Below are 17,736 nucleotides of genomic sequence, written 5' to 3'. Positions count from 1 at the left end.
GGTGTTAAAACGAAGCTCCAAGGACTGCATCATGGGATGGTGGCAGGATTAGGTGTGTAGTGTCTTAAAAGTAGCATATTGGGACACACACGCACCCCTTGCCAGTTAACTTCAAATCCTGTCCATATAAGAGGCTGAGTTTGATCTTAGCATTGTTAGTCCAGTGAATTCTTTGTTGGAGTTCTGAATTTGCAATATATGAGGTAAGTGTTGAATCTTATGTAGCCAAAATAGCACCATTCATGTTACGAAAATACAAACATTATTTAGCGGGGAGGGGGAAATCCAGAGGGTGGTAGTCAACGAAGTTTTACTTAGACTAGATCCATGACATTAATGAACATAATCCATTTCAGTGGGTCTACTCTGAATACCACCCACTAAATGGTCATACACCAAAGAGAACCCAATGGAAACAAAGCATGCTAATTAGCCACTGGAATTGCTAGTAAAAACAGGTGGGGCCCATGGAGAAGGGGAAATGGAATTGGCTGGAGAAGGGGAGGGTATGGCCGCAGTAGTCTAGGAGGCTTCAAAACAAGTTGGCAGGATAGGACTAGCTCAGGTATCTTCAACCTTTTCAGGCCAGGACCCATTTTTAACACACATGCATTGGGGAACCCATTTCTTATTCTTTTACCATACATTTGCATGGTGGTAATGTTCCTGTTGCGACCCGCCTTGGATCTGGCTGAGACCCACGTGGGTCCCGACCCACCAGCTGAAGACCAGTGGACCAGCCCCTAGAGAAGGCAAGGAGTGCAGAGGGTGTAAAGAGGAGAGTGGAAACTGGGAAGTTTCTGTATATTTATTCCTCCTTTGCCCTTTACTCCATTTCTGTCTTTTTCTCCAAGTGAAATAAGTGTGTGTGTGTGTGTGTGTGTGTGTGTGTGTGTGTGTGTGTGTGTAAGAACCTTCTCATTGTTTTGATATGTCATTCCCTGGTTTACTTTGAGATGCTATTTTTAATCGTCTCCATAGAAGGAAGTGAGAGTTGCCTATAGAAACCAATGGAGAAATTAAGTTAGGATTGGGCATTAGTACATCCTAACCTAACGAAAATACCAAAAATAGAGCAGCAAAGAAAAGAGTTCCTGCAAGTTAAGGGATATGCTGAAGCCAAGAGGGTTACAAAATAGAATCTTCTTCTATTTTACTCAGTTTGGAGGGCTGTGCTGAGATACAGAAACCCTGCGCTGTTGTTAATGCAGATCAGAGGTAGGACTGAATCTGCTTCGGACTCCCAAGTTGCACCCACACCACACATTTAAAGCAGCTGTTACATGCCACTTTAATTGTTGTGACATCTCCCAAACAATCTCAGAAACTAGCATATGCAGTGGTACCTTGGTTTAAGAACAGCTTAGTTTATCAACAACTTGGATTAAGAACGCTACAAATTTGGAAGTAGGTGTTTTGGTTTGTGAACTTTGCCTTGGAAGCAGAACATGTTCCGCTTCCTGTCGAGTGTGTTCCATTTGTAAATTGAGTACTGCTGCTATGGGAAAGCATGCCTTGGTTTAAGAACGCTTTGGTTTAAGAATGGACTTCCAGAACGGATGAAGTTCATAAACCAAGGTACCACTGTAATTAGTCTTGCGACATTGGTGATGCATAAATGGCTTCTGCATGTGGTTTCAAATGCAAGAGGCTGTGCAATGCAGTGAAAGCTTGTTCATGCCAGAAGCACCAAATTCTGTGTACAAATCCCCTTAAAATGGATTTCCTCTCCAATCCTGGTAGGAGGGCCCCAGCAGTGACTTTGATGCCAGAGGCCTCAGACATCCCAGAACGCGGCATGATTGCCAGTCCGTGTCACTGCTATTCTTGTAGCCTGCAGGTGTCAATGCAAGCACCAATAAAAATGAACCAATAAGGATAGGGAAAGGAATTTAGCAAGATGAGGAAGTTGGGGAAAATATATTTTTCATGCATAAGTCGATCAAATTCAGCAGCCTGCTGTGATGGGAAAGATACATAATATGATAAAGCTTGGTAGCAAAGACATGTGTGATTGAACAAACCAATGAAGAGATAACATTTGAAAGCTTTACAGCTTGGAAAGCTGTTAGCAAGCTGGGGTCCCCTTCATCATTTTTAATTTTAGTTTTACTGCCCTTCATTTGCTTTGACAGGTTGATGTTGCCATGGTGCAGTTGAAATCCTCATAAAAGTGCTGTTACCCTTTCCAAGAAGGCTATTTTTTCCAAGGGTTTATGCCACATTTTATAGTTATGTCAGAAGGTTTACTTGGTTTATGAATCCTGCAAGCAGTAGGATTGCTTTGGAAACTCTGAGTTGCATTTTGGCTTCTGCCATTTAACGGTTTAAGCTTTAAAAAAAGATCACCATATCAACGTGTTATGTCCTTTCAATAATTAAACTCATTACAAATTTATCCTTTTGTTAATAAGGGCACATAAAAAGCATTCTATGCTTATGCTACCCATTTGATCCAAAAAATATTTGCTGCAGAGGGTGGGTGGATGTGGGGAGATGTCACATGTCCTTAAATATTGATCAGATATTGGAAACAACATCATCAATCACATAAACATTTACGATTTGGAGGTGGGTGTGGGTGGATTGGTACTTACACAGAGTTTTTGTCATACCTATAGAGTTATTTCCACTGGCAGGCAACCCAGGATGCCCATGACAACCTGTCCAAATGCTATAGCCAGCAGCATGCAAATGTCAGTCTCAAATATAAAAACTTCTGCTAGCATGAAAAATAGCATGTCCGTGATAGCTCACTTTCTCTGACCATTGGCAGAGGAAGTATTCGCTTGACATCAAGTTAACATGGGGTCACAGCACAGTAGGGAGTTAGCCAAATATGTTACACTACCCAACTAGCTCTGATCCATACTGCACTTGGCCCTAAACTACAAGAACTGGCTAAGATATGTTTATGCAATTTCCATTAAAAATGCAGTATTGGGCCACGTGGAAAAGAAACAAGCTGCCCAGTCTGTGTTTTTTGGTGAGCCGCCTCTGATGGATAAGCTTGCTAGGAAGTAAGTTGCATTGAAATAAGTAAGACTTCTGTGTGAATGTGCTTAGGGTTGTGCTGCAAGTAACTTGCAACATCACAGAAAGCCTATATCAGCGAGTGGAATTGACCTCAGGTTTCTCAAGAACCAGGCTGGTAGTTTTTCTTCTGTTGCAGGCTTCCTCTTCAACTTCTGGGTGGTGGCGGCGTGACGTGTGCCTTTACATTAAAGACATCTTTGATCCAACAATTTTGGAACAAGAACACTTCCCCCCATTTCTACTCCTTTCTCTTCAGTCAGTTAAGCAGGTCACTTTTGTTGCAGCTTTATAATCCTGCTTTGTCTTAAAAAACAGTACCCTGTCATTGGTCCCTCCTTGCTCGATACTTTCCTCCTTAATTGCCTTTCCATTCAAGCCAGAGACGTATAGCGGCAACTGCAGTGTGGTGCAAAAAACCCCATTCATTGTTATCAGTCAACAGAGTCTCCTACAGGAGCACCTTAACAAGAGCTAGTTCACAACGAGCTGAAGGCACAAGATGGATGGTGTTCATAGTTCATTATTTGAACAAGGGTATCTGACTTATGGCAAATCTATCTGAGAGAGTGTTGTAGAATTCTATTTTATCTTTAAGAAATGGTGTTTTAGAAAAGTAAGATATTTACTTCTCTTGCAGTGAAGAATTTAAGTAGAAAAATTCCCTCTGTTTGTTTGAATCATACTAGAATGATGAGGCAGGGCCGAGTCATACATCAAGCAACCAAAAGGTGGGGGGCAGGGGGCAGGGAGAGACATGACTCTTCAGGGCTGTATTTTATTTTGTGCAAGAAGAAGATGCCCCATGCTATGGCTGGACATACTTTGTGCTTTAAAAATATTGTTGCACGCCACCCCAGTCTCTGAGCAGTGCAAGGTTACGGGGGTTCCAGGCCAGGGTTCGTGTTTCCTTTGGAATGAGGCACAGAGGAGACTGTGGTGTCTTTATGATATATGGTTTATTTACACATATATACAACCTGAGCCTACAATGGAGGGGTTTGCAGCATTGACACACCAGAGGGGCCTTGCTTCCCCTGTAGCCACAGCCTTGGATTCAACCAGAAATCAAGCATCACTCTGTCTCTCTGGCTTCCTAGCCTGTCGCTTTCCCATTTCTAGCTTCTAGTTCAACTCTCACCATTTTTCTTTCTAACTACCAACCAGTTTGCTGCCTGGCACAGATCCACTTCATTTGTTCCTTTAATGACCCATTACCTAGGCCAGGCATGTCCAACAGGTCGATCGCTATTGACTGATTGATCGCGGGGGTGTCCCAGGTCGATTGCAGTATCAACTTTGGTCAATGCCCCCCCCCAAAGCTCTACAACTTTGGTCAATCTTCCCCCATCTACAATGGGTAGATCACAGCCAGTCTTTATACTGTGAGTAGATCACAGTCTCTTGGGAGTTGGACGTGCCTGACCTAGGCTATCGCCCCATCAGGATGCTAGCCTGGCTTAATTTTTAACACTTGCTGGATCCAGAGGTTACAAGGGTCTCGGCATACAGCCTGCTCCCCTGCCTCTAAATTCATAAAAATGAATTCATTGTCAGTTCTTTTTTTTCTGCCTATGTTACTCCTTAAATAATAATAATAATAATAATAATTTATTATTTGTACCCCGCCCATCTGGCTGGGTTTCCCCAGCCACTCTGGGCGGCTTCCATAGAAACCAAAAATACAGTAAAATATCACAGATTAAAAACTTTCCTGAACAGGGCTGCCTTAAGATGTCTTCTAAATGTCAGGTAGTTATTTATCACTTTGACATCTGATGGGAGGGCGTTCCACAGGGCGGGCGCCACTACCGAGAAGGCCCTCTGCCTGGTTCCCTGTAGCTTTGCTTCTCGCAATGAGGGAACCGCCAGAAGGTAAAGCACTGCACAAGAAGAATATTGATAATAAGTAGAAGCATTTCAAGATAGAAGTTTTGCATTATGAGAACAAAAAAAAACCCCAAACCCAAACAAACTCAGGGAGCAGTGACACTGTTTATGCGGGTGGGAGGAACTGAAATCTGAGAGGAACAATGGAAATTGATCATGTGCTATGCTTTGTACAATTTTTAAATTATATATAATGATAAAGGGTCCCTAATGCATCTGCTACGTTGAGGGGAAAAAGAAAGAAGGAAAAGATAATATCCAATATTTGGTGAGGTATTCAAATGAATAGAATTTCATATGCATCAAGCTTCCCCAGCTTCTTAGAGCAAAGGTGTGTGGCACATAGCTTTAAGGCTAATTCCAGAGCTGCAAGCTTCAGATCCAGGGATGAAGGCTGTTTGGCTTTGGAGAGTTTTATGGAGGAATTAACTTTTTCTGGCCCATATCTGGCCCAAACATGTCCCTGACTGGTAGTTTATCATAGGAAGAGGCTGGTGCATTGTGAAGCATTTGAAGGAGTGTCCTGATACTGAGGCGAGCGACACTGCTTTGCAATGATGTCTCTGAAGTGCAAGCATATCACAAATCATTTGGGCTGCAGAAGCACAGCAGAACTGATGTGCACCGATGTTGCCATTTAATGTGGTTTCCCAGCAAACCTGTCATAAAATTCATGATTGTAGCTGACCTCTCTTACTGGGCTCCTCTCTCTTTCTTTTTTAAAGGCCTATAACCTGGCTTTGAGAAACTGTGCGCCGGAAAAGTGATGTGCAGAGAATCATGTTCTCTTCAGAAAAAAGATACAGGAGGTGAGGCCCCAGTCAAACAGTTGATTAAATGTCACAGTGCATTGGGCCATTTCCTAGACTGTGGTGGGATTTATTTCATTCTGTCTGCACAAGAAGAACCCGACCCTGCACTCTTCTTATGTTACAGCTGCCACTGAAATGCAGGCTGAAGTTAATTTTATGCATTTATTAATTAAACGTATTGCCCACTCTTCACCCAAAGGTCCCAGGGCTATATTAAAAAAGTAAAATAACAACAACCACTAAACAAAAAGTTTAAAAAATAACACCTTATGATCACAGTTAATATACAATAAAAGCAGCAGCACATCGATACATCAGAGAGGGTTCAAAAACATTGGAGACCTTCTAGGATCTGCTTAAATCCCCCCTGGCCTTCCTCTCAGTCACTCTTTCCACTTCCTCTAGTGCAACAGAAAGGGATCCATCCCCGAAAAACAGATATGCTCTAAAAATAATAATCCTGCAGACAAAGTGGCAGTAACTAGGAAGAAGGTTTGGTTAGTGGGAGCTTTCAAATTCCTCTCCAGGAGGTGCCCTGTGTGGTTGGTATCTTGCATATGTACTCACATATTGGAAACCTTCAAGGTCCTGTATGGCATCCAATAGCAGAAAGTTTTATGCCCAGCTTAGGCAAGAAATATCCAAGGGCTCCTCTGCGGATTCCTCAGCCCAATGCATTCATGCACTGCCCCCCCCCATCTCAACACCTGCTGTAGCAACTGACCTTCAGCAGATTCTGATGGCAAGCCTTGTCCTCACTTTCTACCTGCTGCATGTGGGCCAAGCTGCTGTTGAAGGCACAGTTCCAAGTTGAAATCTATGCTCAATGCACAGCTATGGGAATGACACTTGCAGGGATGGTGCTTTGAAGATGGGCCTTGTCCTCTTACCTTTTTCAGTCCCTTCTCAATGCAGCCTGCCCGCAAAAGTAATTGCTGACCAGAGCTGAAACAGATAAAACGCTAGGGCAGAAAATTGGAAGGCTGTTGTTGGCATTTTGAACTTAGTGCTATACAAGCCAGGACAGTATGCTAAGTGGATGTAGCTGAAGATTGAACTTTTGGTTCTCTTAGTAAAGCATTTGCTGTGTAAATTGATCCCATTTGATACTTGTCTTTTGGACAAAACCACATTAATGCAATCCATGTTATGTTTAGTCTGGTCCAAAAAGCTGAAGAGCTCACATTCTAGTTACCTACTTCTACCAAAGAGGAAAGAGAAAGGAAATTTGAATAGGCAAAAAACAAATATACCAGTTAGGGTTACTCTGAGTATATGATAATCAAGGAAATGCAACTTGAGGAGAGGCAAACAAAAGTTCTTTCCCCCATCTCTTCACTGTAATCATTATCAAGGAAGAGCAAGTATTGGTCTGTTCAGCATAGCCAATGAAATGTTCCTCCACCATTAGAAACTAGAGGGAATGCGTAGTTTTCATCTTCCACTGTTACATCAGTATCTGTTACACCAATCCACTGTCATCTATGTGAATGCCTACCAAGAGGTATGGAACAAGACATGGGATTGGTAAAATGGCTTCTGATGTCACAAAGGCACTTCTTCCACAAGCCTAGTAACCAACACACTTACTCAGAATAAACCCCAGCTTCCTTAAAGCTCTGTAGGAGGAAGCTGTAAGAGATGGTTGGGGAAACACTGCAGTTATTGCTGCATATTCTATTCCATTCCAGCCTGACTTTACTAAGCCTTTGTGCTGTTTTCTTAGATCATCAGGCTGCCCCCAACTTGACTCTGAATTTCTTAATGCAGGAAAACATGAGAGGAAGGAGGATTAGGCTTAAGAAGGTAAGGCAGAAACAAGATAAAACAAAAGACGAGCGAAGCTAGTTGGGAAGGAACACAGCCAAAACTACTACCACATATCCACATACATTTGTGGACTTTCTGCTAGTAATAACTACACCATAGGCTTTTCAGCACTCCTGCTCTCAAAAGTGACTTCTGCAGTTTTTTACGTATCCATCATCAGTTAATGAGAAAAGAAATTCCATTCAGAAATGATCAAAGGGAAGAGAAATTGCAGTGACGTTTTTATGGGTGGGTTATGGAGCTTTTTTGTTGCACTTGCCTTACTTTCAAGGTGGCCAAGGGGTTTTCTGAGAGCCCTGTATTTTTGTGGTCTGCTTTCTGCAGACCTCTTGGGTGCCCACACTTCCTGAAAGCCCCATGATGTTATAGTTATAGTTCATTACTTCTTTTAAATAAGTACAGTTTTGTTTTGTTTTAATTCAAAAGGAAGGATTTTCCTTTAAAAGGAAATCAGCAAGCTCTCTTCAGTCTTAGGTGCTCATTAACCAGCTTCTCCAGCCTCCTGTATTTCAATTAAAGCTGAAAGGGAATAGGTCATGAGGTAGCTCCTCCCATTGATATTTTTCAGGTGGGGAAGTGTGAGCAGCTGGGGGAGCCAGGAGAGTGCTGGAGAAATATTCAATGGACATAAAAAACACAAGTGACCTTCAGGCACCTTGCAAGGCTAAGGTAAGCTCAACTCAGCACCTATCAAGCTTCTAAAAGAAATTTTAAGGCAATACTGTGAATAGGTCATAAACATTGTGAATAGGTCATAAAACAGGAGCCAAATTTTAAGCCCACTTTGGAAGAAAATTTTAAGTAAATTGGAGGGTAGGTAGTTTTCTTGGAGTAGTGAGCAGCAGCCAGTTGTGGTCGTTTCATTGTCCCTTCATGCAGAATTTTCTCAGTCCCATCCTAGTTCTCCAGCGCTCAGTGGAAATTGACAATGACTCTTGCTGTTATAAGGGCATAGAGATGGGGAAGCTGTGGCTCTCCAGGTGTTGTTGCGTTAGGGCTGGGGCTGACGGGAGTTGGAGTCCACCACCAAGTCCCCCTTTCCTGGTATTAAAATATGCTGAAATAAAATTACATTTGTAAAAGAAAAAGAGAGAACACCAAAACTACATTTTTTTAGCATTTTGAATTCTAAACTGAATACTAATAAATGATTTGTTGTTGGCATCCATCTGCCTCGAGAGATGATGGAATGCACCTCCAGGGGTGAGGTCAAACTGCTGTGTTAGCAGCACCAAAGTGACCTGGGCTGCCTAGACAAAAATACCCCTCTCTTGGCCCCGCTGATGTGGGCCAAAGGAAAGCAGGGCAATACATTTGACACTGACTTGGCTGCAAGCGTTACTGGAAGGAGGTGTACAGTGTACCATCCTGCCGTCTTAGGAACTCCACTCTGCAAGGAGTGTGTAGGGTTTCTCCTTAGGCTTTTGTTTCTCCAAAGATATCCTGCAAAGCAGCAGAAGTTTAGCATCAGAGTTTTCCTTCTAGATGGGCTACCTTCCCAGGTGGATGAGCCCCATCTGCCCCTCGCTTCCCTCTACAGCATGTGCAGAAACAGCCTTCTTGACCATTGGACCCATTATTGGACCCGTCTGCTCAATCCGCTGGAGCCTTTTTTTTCATGTAGGGGAAGTTCCAAATTCAACAAGGGTTTGAGACACATTGACTACCGTTGCACGGTATGGCTGGCCAAAGCTGTTTCTGGGGTGTGACCTCTGTCTCATGCTGACAGCTTCTAGGAGGCACAGGAGAGAGCTGAATGCAGGGTGGAGCCAAAGGTGGGCAAACTACCACACAAGGAGGATGCTGTGTCTCTCACCAGAGGGACTGTCTGTCTACACCAGGGGTAGTCAACCTCTTTATACCTACTGCCCACTAATGCATCTTTCTTGATGGTAAAATTTCCTTACCGCCCACCAGTTCTCGATAGAAGTAGGATTCAGCTTGTGCCGTAGAACCCCCTACCACCCACCTAGAATCCTGAAATGCCCACTAGTGGGCGGTAGGGACCAGGTTGACAACCCCTGGTCTACACCCACCCACTCCCCTAAGAAATAGTAGCTAAGCTGTGTAAACTGTAATTCTAGAGGGAGATTGCTGTTTCAGCCATGAAGGGTATAAGCCAGGTTTGTGCTTTCATTGTCATGTTATTCGAGGTTGACACAACCTCTTCTTCCTACTGCAAAAACAATACTCCTTGTACATCAGTAAACTGAGAGGATAGCCTCGAGAGTGACTACAAGGGCAAATTGGCAGGACATTGTCGTGGACAAGCAGTCTATTAATTGCAGCAAAAACAGCTGTGGAACATGAACTAGCTTCTCAGCCCAGACAGTATAAATCTGCTGGCGCTAAATGCCTTCATTTATATATGAGGATACAAAAGAATGGTCTTTAATTATTTCTGGCATATGTCCTTTAAATTCAAAGCTGAAGAATCGTTGCGGGCAAAGGGTAATACTTCTTAACAGGTTACACTTCCCTCAGGATTTCTTGATTGACATCGAAATGGGTTCCCCCCCTCCCCATCTGATTGACAGGATGGCAGGTGTGAAGTGATGCTGGAGTGCTGTAATAATGTGTCAAAAGACCTTAAATCAAGACTAATGTGGCTTCAGTGATAAGTTCCCATATGGCTCATATGGAATTACAGGGACAAGCTCATCCAGGGACTGTTATTTTTGGAATATCTAGATTATTTAATAGTTCAGTCTCCAAGGAGTATTTGGACAGAGGTTTAAGAAAAGCAATTGCTTTTTTAAAAATTTTACTTCTGTGAGGGGGTTCCTTAAGGCAAGAGATGTATGCAAGGGGGGGGGGGGAGTTTGCCCAGACAAAAGTTGATGAGCTAACTATAAGAAGGTGCAAAGGCGCTTTGAGGAAATTGATTTTTCTCGACAAAACTTTATAGTAGGAAGTGCCAAATTCATATTAAGATTTCACTTCAAGTACCGGTAAGTGGCAACTTTAGTCCCAGACCAAAACCAGCTTTCTCCACTGCATCAGGAAGGTTCCCCCCCCCCCCCATCATCTCTGAACCCTCAACAAGGACATTCAGCATTGCTGAGAGGCCAATTGCTCTCACACTATAGTTTGACTATAAATGTTTACTTCATGTCACTTCAGTTCTGCAAATGCAGCAGCTACAGCCGTAGCAGGTGTTGTAACCTTCCAATGGTTTGACTTGATGTTTTGAGGCGCCATGATCTTGTGCAGGTCGCATGACTCCTGGGGGAGCATGTCCTGGAATACGCACGTCCCCGTTTTCTACCCATGACCTGTTGGAGGGTACGTGAAAGGCATGCTCTCATTGAGGTGGCAGACCTGTGTCTGAGTTTCAGATTGCCTGTGGGGGCTTACATTAAATGAATGTGCCATATAAATCAACAAAAAATCTATTCCATATAGAAAAACAAGCTGACTTGAACCAAGTTGAAGGACCATCAGGTTTACCTGAATTTTTGGGGTGAATTTGGTGACAGAGGAGGGGGTGAAGCATCTTATTTTCTTTCTTTTTTGAAACTTGGGGTTCAATTTTTGAAGATGAAACTTGCTAGATCTCTTTAATGGTTCATCAGGCTGGTGGCCACCATTTTGGATTTCTCTGAATGCCCTGAGGTTCCTGGACTGAGGAATGATAACTGCCCCAAAAAAGTTGTTGGGAGGGCTACCTCTCTCTATCCCTGAAGAGATTAGGGCCTTCTGGAAAACTATAAATGACAACCACCAGTTTTGAGGAGCTTCAGTAGGTTTTGCTCCACCCCCTCAAAAATCCACCTCATGACCAGAATGCCACCTCATTTAATGGTGAACAATGCCCTGAAATTAGGTAACGAGTGGATTGCCTAGCTCTAGTAAATCCCTGGGAGAAGTAGGCATCAGTTATGATTGACATGACTAACCAACAGTGCACAGGGTGACCTAGTCAGAAGCACACTGCCTCACAACTTTCCCATGGAAGAAGAGGTGCTGAACAAAAGTTCTGCTTAGGGGACAAAGGCTTCCTGCACAAAAAGGATGTACCAGTTGGATTGTCCAGGCCAGCTGTCCATGGAGCCAGCTGTGCTAGGAGGTGATAACTTACAAGTGTTTGCTTGTGTACTGCCTTCCTAAATGTGAGGTGTTCTCAGTAAAGTTGCATGTATTTCAATCTGCCTTCAAGTTTTCCTTCTGCCTAGTGTGATATTTATCATCATCATCATCATCATTTTCAGTGCTCCCCAGCAAACTGGCAAGAACCACTTCCCACCTGACAGACTGCATTGCATCAACCAAACAAGCCAATATAGGTATGTGGATAAGTGTTTTGTTTGGGTAGGTTCATTGTATCGATTTGATACACACACACTGACAGACAGAACAAAACTTGATAGATGTTAGATAAAGACGGAGGATGTGAGTATGTTTTGCAGTTTGGCATCCTCCCGCAACAACACTTTCTTGAGCAGCTGACAAGAGCTTGGACAATCCAGCAGTATGCATCAGCTTTGAGAAACGTGGAGATTTGTGTGTTGCTCATTTGCTTCATGCAATCCTGTTGGCCTTTGTCGGATTTCTCAGCTTTGTGGCTGAAGCTTGATGTATTGAGTGGACTCTGGCCTTCCTTTGTGTCCGTGAGTTAGCCTTACATTAATTATAGCTGTATGCTGTCCTCTCATATTCTTCCCTTCTCTCTAGCTCCTTGTTCCCCTAAGAGCAGGCTGTTTCCAAATATGAATAAATCTGAATGTCAAACCGAGCTCCCCCTTACTGCTTCAAATACCGATCTGAATATGAATGTCAGGACCCTGCACATGCTTAGTTTTTCGTATGAGCATTTCTCGCCTATCTGGAGGAGTGATTTGACTTCTCTGTATTGCATTAGACCACTGTCATTAACGACAGGGGTGTCATTTTGATGTGATCTGTGAGGCAGCCGAAGCTTTGAAGTTGAAAGATAGAACAGACATAGATAAATTGTGCTCAGAGTATGCTGCTATTGCAACCATTATTGCTGGCAATTATTTTGCCAAGTGACACATCTGATAAGAAGTCATCCGGCTTGCAGGGAGGGAAGAGAGGGAGGGTGGGGGAACCTCCATTCATTGCAGAAATGTGGTAGATCTGTTGATTTTATTTATTTGGGTATTTTTTTAAAAAAAAATAAACAAAACACACCAGGCTGATAAAAGCATATTAGATTTGAGAGTCGGTTCTGTCCCCCTATATTTCTTGTGCTGTTCTTTCTAAGCTGTATTTAAGGTGTGACTTTCTGTCTCTTTGGATGACCTTGGGCCAGTCAGGTTTGCTTTCTAGCATTTTGGACACCAGTCTTATTTTTTATTGTGTTCTTCTGAGTGTCTTAGCCATTAAGGGCCATATCAGAATAGCCATAGCAAGCCCAGCCCACCTTTCCTTATAATATCCATTAAATTATACACTGTGTGCACAACCTTGAAAAATGGCAGAATTACCAGCTAGTTCTGATAGTAAGCTCTGAACAGCCCAGCACTGCTCAACCTGTTTCTTAATCACTTGGATGATGGAGTAGAGGAGATGCTGATTAGATTTGCAGAGGACACCAAACTGGAAGGTGCAGCTACTTCTCTTAGAAGAACCATGGGTTCCCAGATGTTGCTGAACTACAATCTCCACCAACCCTAGCCCAGCCCAGTGATGCAGCAAGATAGACCCCACTGTGGATCAGCAGGAGAGGGGGGCTCTCTGAATATGTTTGTGTGTGCATACTGTACATACAGTGTGGACATTGGCTACTTGGGCAATGTCCACAGCTAGAATAGGAACCTTGGTGGGTTGGCCAACCCTTGATGCAACTTGGTTTAGCCACCCCAATCTTAAGAGGTTTAGTAGACCACAAGCTAATCACCAGTTAGCATTTTTAGCTGCTGTATTGCATAGCTAATGCAGTTGTAGACTGCATCAACATAGTGAGTGTCCATATCATGAAAAGTAATTGGTCCCACTCTATTTGGCTTTGCTCTGACTTTACCTGGAGTACTGTATCCTGTTCTGTGCACCACAGTTTAAGAAGCAGATCAATGAAGAGGAAGGAGTGCAACAAAGGTAGTGAGGAGCCACCACTGGTGGCTGGTACCTATTGAAATTGGTAGAGACGAAGACCAGAGAGGCCAACAGTAGGTGGAGACAGAGCCATTAATTCTATTTTTACCCCCACTCTCCTCCCTGCTGGCTTCTGTAATGGCAACACTGAGACTAAGGAGGAGAAAGATAACAATTCCACACCAAAACTGTAGAAGGCAAGTAGGTGGGGTCTACCTGAGGTTAGTGGTGGAATGCCCCATTTGCCCTAATGGACCAGCCTGGAGGTTACTAAGCCCTAAGGAGAAAGGTTGAAGGAGTCAGGTATGCTTAGGCTGGACTGGAGAAGAGATGATTAAGAGGTGATATAACAGCCAAATTTGAAGGCGCAAGTTTGTTTTCAATGGGTTCAAATAACAAATAGTGTTTTGTTTTTAAGAAACATTAAGAAAAAATTCCTAACAGTAAGTTCCTGATCAACAAGAGGACCTCTCCTCTTATTCCATGACTGCTAAGCTTACTCAGGAATCTTTGGTGCGATGCCTAGTTGAAAGCTTTTTGAAGCTACACTCTGCCAATGGGATCACCTCTCTGCACATGCTCTCAAAGAACCCAGATAAGTTAATGAGACAGGACTTGCTGTTGTGGAGGGTCATACCCTTGTCATCCAAGGGACCAGCAGCTTCTCTAGCTAGTTTCTTGCTACTGAGGTCTTCAAATAACTTCTTGTTGTTGAAATAAAAAAAATCCTTCCAGTAGCACCTTTAAGACCAACTAAGTTAGTTCTTGGTATGAGCTTTCGTGTGCAAGCACACTTCTTCAGATACACTGAAACAGAAGTTGCCAGATCCTTCTATATAGTGAGAAGGTGGGGAGGGGTATTACTCAGAAGGGTGGTGGGAATGGGAGATTGGCAGATAGCTGGGATGAGCCTGCTGTTGTTGGTAATATTTTTAGCTATGTGCTGCTCCTTTGGTTTCCCTTACTATATGCCTGCACTTACTTTGCCAAAGTTTTGTTCCTTTTGGCTCTCTTCATTTGGACAAGTCTTCCATTTTTGAGGGACTCTCCTTCATTAGTGGTGGACTCTCCTTCAGCAGAGGTTCTTAAGCAGAGGGTGGTTGGCCAAATAGCAGGAATGTCCAGAATTTCTATTCATAGAGGAGAGATACTAGAAAAGTTGTATTTCTTTTGGGAGGGAAATACAATATTTTTCAATTTATACAATATGAAAAACAAAATGGCTTGTGTCTGCTGATTTGTCTCATCCGCATCCCTCATTTTAAAATTAGAAATGATGGTTTCAATCTGTCTTTATAAGGGACGTGTTTATCATATTCTGTCTTGCTTCCCGAATCAGAATTGTACATCGTGGAAGCTTCATCAAGCAATATTAATTCTGTTAGCCACACTGTGAAGACTCAAAATTGCATAGCAATATTAAACACTTTAGCTACTTCAGTGTTAAATGATACTCAAAGAGAATCTTCTCCAGCAACTAGCTATAATACATTTGAATAGCTTAAAAATACTGGAGTTAAAACCATTGATTTAGGGTCAGTGATACCTCCCTTGCATTACAAGACCATTATAAATAGGAAACAAAAGCCTAAGTAGGCAAAGTCATCCATTGAAAGGCATTCTGCCTGACCGTAGGTAATGTGTGAGAAGAGGTGTCAACTGTTGCATCTGGCTAGATAGTGCACCCAGTGATATCCCTTCACTGAAATCTCAGGTGTGTTGATCTGGTGTGGATGCCACGCTGGAGTCCTGGGCAGCTTTCTCCAGATCTAGATGTGGAAGGTGTCTTCTCCATTCCAGGGTTCCTGAGGGCTCTTGGTATGAGCCAGAAGTGCACCAGGCATTCTTCTGTTGCCGAGTATTCTGAGCAGACCTGACCAATCCAGGAGCTCTGGATAGTTTGCCAATCGCAGGGCCCAATACAGCATAATCCTACTTCCTTCTATGCTTGAAGTATCTCAGTTGAAGCGGTTTTTTCATGGCCAACCCGCTTATGAGGCAGGATGAAGGAACTGCCTTGGGCGGCAGAAGCTGAAGAGGCAGAACCCCTGTTCTCACCCCACCCTCTCCATGACTGGCAGCATTGCCACTTCTCTGTTGTGATGGGGCAGGTGAGGCACCAATGGGGGCACCATATCTTTGCCTTTCCAGGCAGGGGCGGTGGCACAGGGGTGGCACATTCCTGTTTCAGCTCAGGAGCCAAAACAGATGGCGTGGCCTTGAAGTTCTATTTATATAGCAAGATTTGCCTTTTTTCTTTCTTTCTGGCAGGGGTCCTACTTTTAAACAGCAAGCAAAACTTCCCCACCTCTGTTGCCACCTTTGCATTCTGGTGAAAGCTTCACCTGTTGAAAGCGACACCTCTGGATTTCTGATTCATACTCTCTGCTCCTTGACTAATGTTTGTTATTACTCTCTGGTGAAGAAAATGTACTCTGCACAAATGAAGATATATTCTCTCATTTGTTATTAAAAGCTGAGCTCAGGCTTCGAAAGTTCCAGAGTTGAGCCCTGGCTCTCAAAGCAAGTCCTCTTGCTGCAGCTCTGGCCTGCTAAAGTTTGTGTTTGGGTCTCTCTGGGCTGATATTTTAGTATCTGCTTCTCCTTCTTACTATATGAGCAGTTTTGGCACAAGAAGCCCATTCTGATCTGGGGCCCAGTCCAGCTGCTCCAACATGTCTTTGCATTAATCTGTCCAAAGGCATACATAATAGATTATAAAGGGCTGTCTGTATTCTGTGGAGCTGCAAGTTCATGCAGAATGAGGCATCTCTCTGACAGCTGACTTAGACATAACTTTATAAATGTAAGTAGCAGATGGAAAATATCACCCCCCCCCCCCACACACACAGTGAACTGGTTGCGGATGAGATCAATTTATCAGTGGTGTGCATGTTAACCTCTGATAGTTGCTGTGTATCAGAAGTAGAGGAAGGGGACTTCTGCCATCTGTTTTTTGTACCTTTTTTTAACACATAGAGAAATCCCCAGCCCTTTCATTTGCAATATAAAACTTCAGAATTGGTGGGCAGTGTCCACTGAAGGCTCAGGAAAAGTGAATTTAGAGCAGCCAGGAGTTGTGCTGTGTTTATCTTCCCCTGCTCTTTTATATTCTGGCCCAGAGACTGAGGAGGGGCTAGAAAATGCTGTTAGATGACAGCTTGCACAGGGTCTTGGGATGGAAGGTAGAGTGGATTGTTGGCAAGAGAGATAGTGTAGTTTAGTGAATAGAGTCCTGGACTTGGAGCAAGGTTCAAATCAAGCTCCCTAGATGACCTTGGACTAGTTACGTTTCTCTACCTAACCTAGGATGGTTGTGCAGATAATATGGCAGAAAACCACATATACCACTCTGAACTCTTTGAAGAGTGTGATGGGCAGTTATGATGATAAGACCAGCCATCTGGAACTTTGTGAACCACAGAAGAAAAAAGTGGAATGTGCTGCATTTCATGTATGAATTGTGCTGGTCTAATGTACAGTGGTGCCTCGCAAGACGAAATTAATCCGTTCCGCGAGAGTCTTCGTCTAGCGGTTTTTTCGTCTTGCGAAGCAACCCTATTAGCGGCTTAACGGATTAGCGCTATTAGCGGTTTAGCGGCTATTAAAGGCTTAAAGGCTTAGCGGATTAGCTGCTAAAAGGCTATTAAAGGCTATTAAAGGCTTAGCAGATTAGATAAAGGGGGGGGAAGCGAAAAAAAAATCTCAAGACTTGCAAGACATTTTCGTCTTGCGAAGCAAGCCCATAGGGAAATTCGTCCTGCGAAGCAACTCAAAAACGGAAAACCCTTTCGTCTAGCGGGTTTTCCGTCTTGCGAGGCATTCGTCTTGCGGGGCACCACTGTACTGTAAGGGGACGCAGGTTGCACCGTGGTCTAAACCACAGAGCCTTGGGCTTGCCAATCAGAAGGTAGGCGGTTCGAAACCCTGCGACGGGGCTCCCGTTGCTCGGTCCCTGCTCCTGCCAACCTAGCAGTTTGAAAGCACATTAAAGTGAAAGTAGATAAATAGGCACCACTCCGGCAGGAAGGTAAACGGCATTTCCATGCACTGCTCTGGTTTCGCCAGAAGCGGCTTTGTCAGAAAAACTGACCCAGAAAAACTGTCTGCAGAG

The 17,736-nt window shown here is 43.5% G+C and overlaps 1 long non-coding RNA gene across 35 annotated transcripts in view; it reads left to right on the top strand.

Moving 5' to 3' along the window:
- Positions 1-17,736, top strand: part of LOC308478243 — a 205,995-nt gene that overhangs the window by 96,671 nt on the left and 91,588 nt on the right. For 12 of the 35 annotated variants that reach the window (XR_013986916.1, XR_013986917.1, XR_013986937.1 and 9 more), the window contains exons 1-3: positions 7,327-7,541; positions 8,134-8,234; positions 11,777-11,851. The exons of 1 other annotated variant lie outside the window; for it this stretch is intronic. This is a non-coding gene — a long non-coding RNA (uncharacterized lncRNA). Of the gene's footprint in view, positions 1-5,648; positions 5,733-7,326; positions 7,542-8,133; positions 8,235-11,776; positions 11,852-17,736 lie in introns of those variants that run through there. 22 more of the 35 variants (XR_013986951.1, XR_013986952.1, XR_013986956.1 and 19 more) reach the window with 7 other exon arrangements.

Source organism: Podarcis pityusensis (assembly GCF_964106645.2).
Source record: "Podarcis pityusensis genome assembly, chromosome: 5".
In the NCBI taxonomy this organism is placed as follows: Eukaryota; Metazoa; Chordata; class Lepidosauria; order Squamata; family Lacertidae; genus Podarcis; species Podarcis pityusensis.
The sequence above is the reverse complement of the archived record's forward strand: the minus strand, read 5'-3'. Positions and strand labels throughout refer to the sequence as shown.